Raw genomic sequence first — 7438 nt, 5'->3', positions numbered from 1 at the left:
CGACTTCGAATTCTCCCTCGATAACCCCTTCGGGTTCTTCCTCGACCTCTTCTTCGATTTCCTCTGGGTCTTCCTCCGGGTCTTCTTCTATCCAACCGCCGTTGCCTTGGTTTGGGTATTAGGGATCTCCTGGTAAATGGAATCTGGCCATTTGTCTGTACTAGGATGGATGTATGAGAATTTTATAAGAAAAGAAAATTCTATTTAACGACTTACTATTTTTAACTATAATTTGTACAACTATTTTTATTAATACTCCTTTAATATTACAATTTGGCGAAACTAAAATAATTTGTATTTGGTAAGTTCTTGGCTTGTTGTCCACTACGACCATTCCTCGACGTATGTTGCTCAAATCCAGGATAAATATAGTTGATCAGTATTTATTCTCGACCTGATTACATACCCCGGGGCTCAATCGTAGTGTCGTAACTTGCCTTAATACTTTTTAGTAAAACTTGTTATGATACGAGATTAATGCATGCTTGTAAAAATGTATATCTTTAAGAGAAAGTATTTTGTTCATGAAAATGTTTCATCAGAGGGTTTTTGGTCCCCTTTGCATTTATAGTTTGTATATCGTATGTGGTTCGATATACTTAGTTCACTATAAACAATGCTCTGATACCAATCTGTCACACCCCCAAACCAGAATGGCGGAAACATTCGGGGGTGGATGACTTCACGTAGTATCACAACCATTGAATATTGTAAAGAAAGTAACACAACCATCACATATATAATGAAAACGTATGTTGTTGCGTTATACATAATAGCAAAAGAATATTACAATGAGATGATAAATGTTCCATAATAAAACATCTTTAGTGTTTCCTTCTCCAAAAGCTGGTGGTTACCTGTATTACTGATTCCCTGAGAAATACAAGTGGTTTCGAAAAAGTGTCAACAATTAAGTTAGTGAGTTCATAATTGTTTTGCATTGAAAAGTATGTCCTTTTTGATAGTAAATCGATGAACGAGGTTTTCAGAAAATCCAATATTTTCTTTAAATGATTTGAAAAGTTTCCCGTGTTGGAGTGCATTAGTGTTTTCCCTGCTTGAATAATAGGGATAAAATTTGTGTTAACAATAAAATGGAAAACTGAAATGCATGTATAAATCTCGTAAATCAAACTTGTTTTTATACTTTTATGTGAGTTTTATAACCATGCTATTGACATTGATGGCCTGTAACAACGTTCTTCAGGCGTTGGAATTGTTATGACATTTGTCACCCCAGGCCTGCCGGCCTAGCTGTAGCTAACAGCTTAGGTGTGGGATTGTCAATCCCGTATAGATCTATACACAAGTATCACGCTCCCCCTACAAGGGATTATGGTATATAATACAGGACTTAATAATGCATACTCGAACGTACGTGAAGCTGTCTCACATTACTAGGTATAAACAGATTTACGATAATAAAGACTTTACTTCTTTTGAAAGCATTTCATTTGTCGAGATGTATATGTAAAACGTATGAATAACTTGTTAGCTATGCTTGTTATAGCTTCTCAAAAGTATGTTTTCATTTAGTAAGAATAACTTGGTGATATAATAGCCCTCTAAGCATAAAGATGTTTATAAAAACGATACTTCGACTTATAATGTACTTGTATTCCCCCCTAAAACATGAAAAGAATTGAAAAGTAGGGGTATGAACTCACTCGTTAAGTTTAAAGAGAGAGGCTAGGTTTGAGCAGAACTTCGATCGCGGATGGTTGCGTCGTCGGGCTCTTCGGGGGTCTCTGCAGCGTAAATCTTTCGTCGGGGGCTCGAGTGCGGAAACCAAGGTCGTCGGGACAGCTTCTTGTGCTTGGAAGTGTGTGAGAGTAACTGGAGATTTGAGAAAGTGTGCCTAAACTCGCAGCTGATGCCATCTATTTATAGTGCTGGAAAAGTGAGTACGCGGGGCGTAATTTTGGAGTACGCTGGGCGTACTCACGTACGCGGCGCGTACGTCGTTACACTGGGCGTAATATGGCGTCATGGCTTACGACTCGGGTCTAGCTAAGCGTAGCTTGGGCGGGCCGATGGGACTCGACTCTGGGTCTAGTACGCGGGGCGTACTCCCTCATTACGCGGGGCGTAATCCTGGCTTCCGACTTCTAAATTCCGTAACTTTCGCGTACGAGCTCCGTTTTTCGCGTTCTTTATATCCACGCGTAGGTGAGATTATGCTCTACAACTTTCATTTAGACTCCGTCGGCTAGTTTTGACTTTATTTTTAATGATATAATTTTAATAGGCCGGGCCTCCTAAAGTTCGTTAAAAATTCATAGGTTCTTTATTCGACGTCGGTTTTCGTTTGTCTTTTTATCGTTTTATTACTACTGAGGAGATCTTCAACTTCCGTTTAGGTGGCGATAGCTAAATAACACTCGATCTTAAATCCGAGTTTTTAGCTCTCTACTACTGTTGTGAAACTTTGAAAATCCGTAACTTCTTCATACGAGGTCCAATTTGGGCGATCTTTTTATGCACGCTCACCTTTCAACGAGATCTACGACTTTTGTTTAGATACTTAAGGCTAAAATGCATTTTATTGAGATTTTACTTTTTACGTCAAATAATGTTTTAACGTCGTGTCGTGAATATACGAGTGGTTATAATTTCTTCAATATAACCCGGTTTTGAGCGTTCTTTATGTTTTTGGAAACCTTGGCATGATATCTAATATTTGATGCATCCCAACTTAGACACTTGAACACATTATTTTCGAGGTTAATTTCGTTGTTTTTAGCTTTCGAGTGTTTACAATGTTTTTTGGGAAAAATAGGGTTGTCACAGTAACAAATATACGTATGCTGTTTTGGTTTAAAAATATAAATATACTACTACTTTGGGATAAAGATAAAAATCTACTATCTTTGAGATAAAAACAGTAGTACTTTCTATTTTGGACTAAAAATAAAATATGTTGATGTACCCACCAATTTAAAACACCTATATAATACATTAAAGAGGTACTAAGGACGATGAATGAAATTTTTTTTTTCAACAAATAATTCTGTTATGACAATTAGATTCTTTTTAATTCGAGGCCAATAGGTTTCTTTTTTCTAAAGGTATTGTTTCAACAAAATAGAATTTTTTTTGACAATATCACACTAAAAAGATTGTAATATGTAGGTTCACCGAGCACACAAAGCATAGAAACCGCACTTTACCAAACATCACAACATAAATGGTTCAAATATGAAATAAATTACTAAAAAAAATAATATACAATTAATGTTAAAAATGTAAAATATAGACCACGCTCAAAGTTTACAAAGCTATAAGAACGAAATAGTAATTAACATTACAACAAAACTCTCACAAGTCTAAATATGGAGTTGGCATTAAAAATGCGAACATTGATAGATATTTCGTTACTTAAAATTGAGAATTATAGGTTGATTTTCACAAATAAAATTTATAAGCCGTTTTCTTATAATATATTAAGAAATGTTGACCAAAAATTAAGGTTTAGACTTTGTAATATTAATGTTTGACTTAAGCTTACTTGGAGTAGTATTAAGGCCACATCGTCCCTTTAAGTGGGTGATGTAATACTTAATCCCATTCCAACCATAAGTTACTTTTAAGTCAAAAGTAACAAATAACTCAATATAAATAATAACACATTATACTAAGTAACATCCACCTATGAGTAAATACATAATATTTGATCAAAATCATGTTATAATGATTAATATTTTAAGGTGTGCATCATATTTTATACAAGCTAAATTTGAATCAAGAAGTGTAACAATTAATACCAGAAAAGTAACCAAATTAATGAAATGTTGAATGTTATGGTAGGCTCCCAATTTCATGCTCCGAATTTATTTTTGACTAAATGATAAGTCAAAAATAAATTTATATTTTTGACTTATCATTTAGTAAGCTTTATATTGTTTAACTTTATCTTTTATCGTGACATGATCATAGACTGTTATAAGCTACTGATCAGTAGTTAGAACCTCTGATTTTTGGTTTTTGGGTTCTGAGCATATTCAATGTCGCTTTTTTTTCGTAACAGATGAAGATAACCTCAATAATTTACTTGGTGCTACAGAGCAACACACACTTGACCAGATTGTATTTCACAAATCAGATACATAGCAACAAAATACATGATTTGTATAGTCAAGGGCATTTAGAAGGGGTTTTTTTTTTTAATCTGAACACAAACTGTTATTTTCAATCAAACCAGAAATAGAAAACTCGAACCTTTATGAAGATTGGGCCAACACCTTTTAAAGCGGGAATAAGCAAATTGTTGAATTTCTTAATTGATTAACCAAAGTTGTTCCTTCTCAGGCTTGTAAAGCTTGAAGAAAAGAAGTATCTCATCTTCTGTTTTTTTAGGTGCTGGGAGAGGCTTCAAATTCTGAAGAAAAAAAAAATATTTTCAGAAAAATCTAATAAAAGCTGGAATGGATATTTATAAAGTTTTAAAGATAATACTACCTATCCAATCTCTATCTCCAAGAGCAATTTGAATTCAGCAATGTTGTTTTTATTAGAAGCCTCCCTGAACTGGCCAACCAGCACACCCAAAGTGTTATAATTCCATTACAAATATTAATTAAAATTAAAACCAAATAACAAATAAGAGCATATAGATTGTGTTTCCTCTTGTGGTGTCAAAGGGCGATATGTATGATTCTGCCTCTATGGCCATATCAAAAATTGTTGGCATTGAACAAGCATACTAAATTCTTTTGCACCTACTCCTGCAACCCAAAATAGACAATTGGAATACCTAAATTTACTAATTATTAACTAAAACATAATGCATGGGCCATCAAAACATAACACTATAAATTGCTCAGACTTTTAGAAACATAGAGAAGAAATCAGAGTATGAGTACCTTGAAAATGTTAAAGGGTATCTGTTTTTGTTTTCGTTTACAAGATTAAGAACTGTGTGGAGGAGGGAGCAGGAGGTTGACACCACAATGTTGTCTGCACAAATCATTCTTTCACTTTTGGAACTTCCTTACAAATTAATCATTATTCTTGCAAGTATGATAAAAATATACCATAGTTTTCAAGAGTGACTTGTAAAAAAAATGATAGTTTTCAAGATCAAGAACTTATGACAATATGCAAAACCGATCATTTATTTGTCAAAACATTATAACCAGACTCCTAAAGAAAACCATAAACTTTTACCAACGAAACCAGACTCCTACAGAAAACCATAAATTTTTACCAACGACATCCTGAAGAGACTCTAGAATCCCAACAGATTCAGCAATGTCATTAGCCCAAATGTTCTTCCATCAGCAACTCCAGCAAGAACAGGGAAAATATCAACACCAGGATGCAAAAAAGATGAATCAATTAAAAAAACATACACAAGTGACAATAGATCAAATAGCTGAACAACACTTACAACTTTTGAATAAGTTGATCAATATTCATCCAGCCATCACGATTAATTTTAAAATTTATTAAATTAATAAGCAAATATTTCAGCCTCACTTGGGTTTGATGATCACTCATAAAGGGCATTATCAAACAATCAAGCCCTATTGAAATGAATAAAAAACATATAGCAAGCTTTTAAATAGAAAAATATAATATAGAAATTAGCAAAAAATGTATTAGCATTGGGGAAAAGTGTTAACCTTAGATATTGTTTTGGATGATCAAGGAAGAGGGAATTAAAGTCATACCTCAACTACCCTTTTTGTTACATCAAGTTTAAGCATCGCTTCCTGTAGCTTTGGAATCGAACATTTCATCGAACACATGGCGTGCAAAATGAAATAAAATTCCAATTAATAAGAAAATATTTGAGTATAGCCAACAATGCACTGAAAATAGTTCAATAATCAGGAAACAAGATCGTACCTATAATTTAAAAGTATCCTCAGAACAAAAAACATCTCTTTAATCTCGTTAACTTCTCAGATGACTAAGCTTCAACTGGTGTGCAGCCTGAGACAGAAGGTAGAAACATATTCGTTGGTGTTGATGGTGATAACATGATAGGATTAGGGTTTCTCGTCTTGAAATAAGGTATAATATGAGCGATAGAGGGGGTGACGATAACGGTGGCTATATTAGGGTTTTAAAAGCTGGATGTTCATTATTGTTTTCTTGAGCAGACACATGTGCGATTATGGTTTTGAGAGGAGAAACAAAGGTAGAGAAAAGTAGTGTTGTAGGGTGTCGATCATCCAGTGTAGAAGGATGAGCATTTGATTGAGCACATAACACTTAATGGATGAAGGGATCTCCGGTTACCTTCTACAGCTTGCAGCGACGGCGGAAGGAGAGTGGAGAGGGTGGTGGTACTGAAGGTCCACCGGAAACTGAAGCAAGTAAGAAGAGAGATAGAATAGATGTGGGTTTGATGGCGTCTGATGTTTTGTCGAGGATGTTAGGGTTAAGATACAGTAAAGATACGATGAGTTAAAGCTTAAAAAGATTGTACACCATGTTGTAATAGTTATACCTCTTAAATTTCAAGAAATAGGCAATATGTTTAATAATATAGTAAAGATATATTATATGAATAATATATTAATTTGGAATCATATTATTAATTAGTATTTAATCATAAATTAATTTAGAATTAATTTTGGGATTAAAGGAACTGACTGAAAGTGCAGGGGCTATTTTGTAATATTCAATAATTGAGGCTTTTGGCCATTGGATCACCTTTATTAAGGCTTGAATGAAAATCCTAGAAGGATCTAGGAGTTTTACACCTTGACTTGCTTAGGCCCTAAGCTAAGGGATTAAGGTTTACACCTTGAAACCCTAGTTAGCCTTAAGTATAAATAGCACCTAAGGTACTAAGATTTCGTCCAAGCCTTGGGAAAGCCTAAAAGGGACGAAATCTAGGGCAAGATACCCTTCACTCCTCTCTCCCATATTCATCCTTTCACCTAGTGTGTTTGTGAGCCATTAGAGGTATTACACTTGTGGTACTTGCTTTCAAGAGCTAAGGAAATTCAAGGAACTAATTTTTATTGCTATATAACAAAAAAAAGGTATGTATTCTATTTTTATATATGAATTTCGAAAATAATAGTAGCATGCCATGTTTCTTTTTGTGTTCATAAAGTTGTATAGCTAATAGTGACAACATAGATCCAACTCTAGGGTTGCATGCACACATAGGATTGTTTGTGGAAAACCCATCAGTGGTATCAAAGCCATTGGTTTTTGTTTTCAGTTAGCATTATTCTAATGTGTGAACTTGACAAATTAGGGTTTATTGCTAGTAAACCCTAGGGCTTGGTAATTTTCGCAATTAGGGTTGCAAAACCCTAGTTGGCGATTTTTTGATAGGGTTTTAAACCCTTTCCTTAGCCTCCAAGATTTTGAAATCTAGAGTTATCCAACCCTTGGATTTCGAAATTGCTCCTTCCTAAGGTTACATCCTAAATTTTAGGGATTTGGATAATGCCATATCTTGTAATTATCCTTT

General features: G+C 34.3%; 1 long non-coding RNA gene across 3 annotated transcripts; it reads right to left on the bottom strand.

Annotated features, from left to right (window-relative positions):
- Positions 1-4034: 4034 nt before the first annotated feature.
- LOC145070179 (uncharacterized) lies at positions 4035-6383 on the bottom strand. 3 transcript variants are annotated; one of them, XR_013689854.1, is made up of 4 exons: positions 5851-6382; positions 5207-5714; positions 4459-4956; positions 4035-4378 (listed from the first exon to the last, which is right to left on the bottom strand). It is a non-coding gene; the product is annotated as an uncharacterized LOC145070179 (long non-coding RNA). The 3 variants fall into 3 exon arrangements; XR_013689853.1 differs by having other exon boundaries at positions 4459-5720; positions 5851-6383; XR_013689852.1 differs by having other exon boundaries at positions 4459-5714; positions 5851-6383.
- Between the last annotated feature and the right edge of the window lie 1055 nt (positions 6384-7438).

Source organism: Lactuca serriola, chromosome 8 (genome assembly GCF_051521515.1).
Source record: "Lactuca serriola cultivar US96UC23 chromosome 8, Lser_US96UC23_V15, whole genome shotgun sequence".
Taxonomy (NCBI): Eukaryota; Viridiplantae; Streptophyta; class Magnoliopsida; order Asterales; family Asteraceae; genus Lactuca; species Lactuca serriola.
Note: the sequence above shows the minus strand (reverse complement) of the source record. Positions and strands in the feature narration are given on the sequence as shown.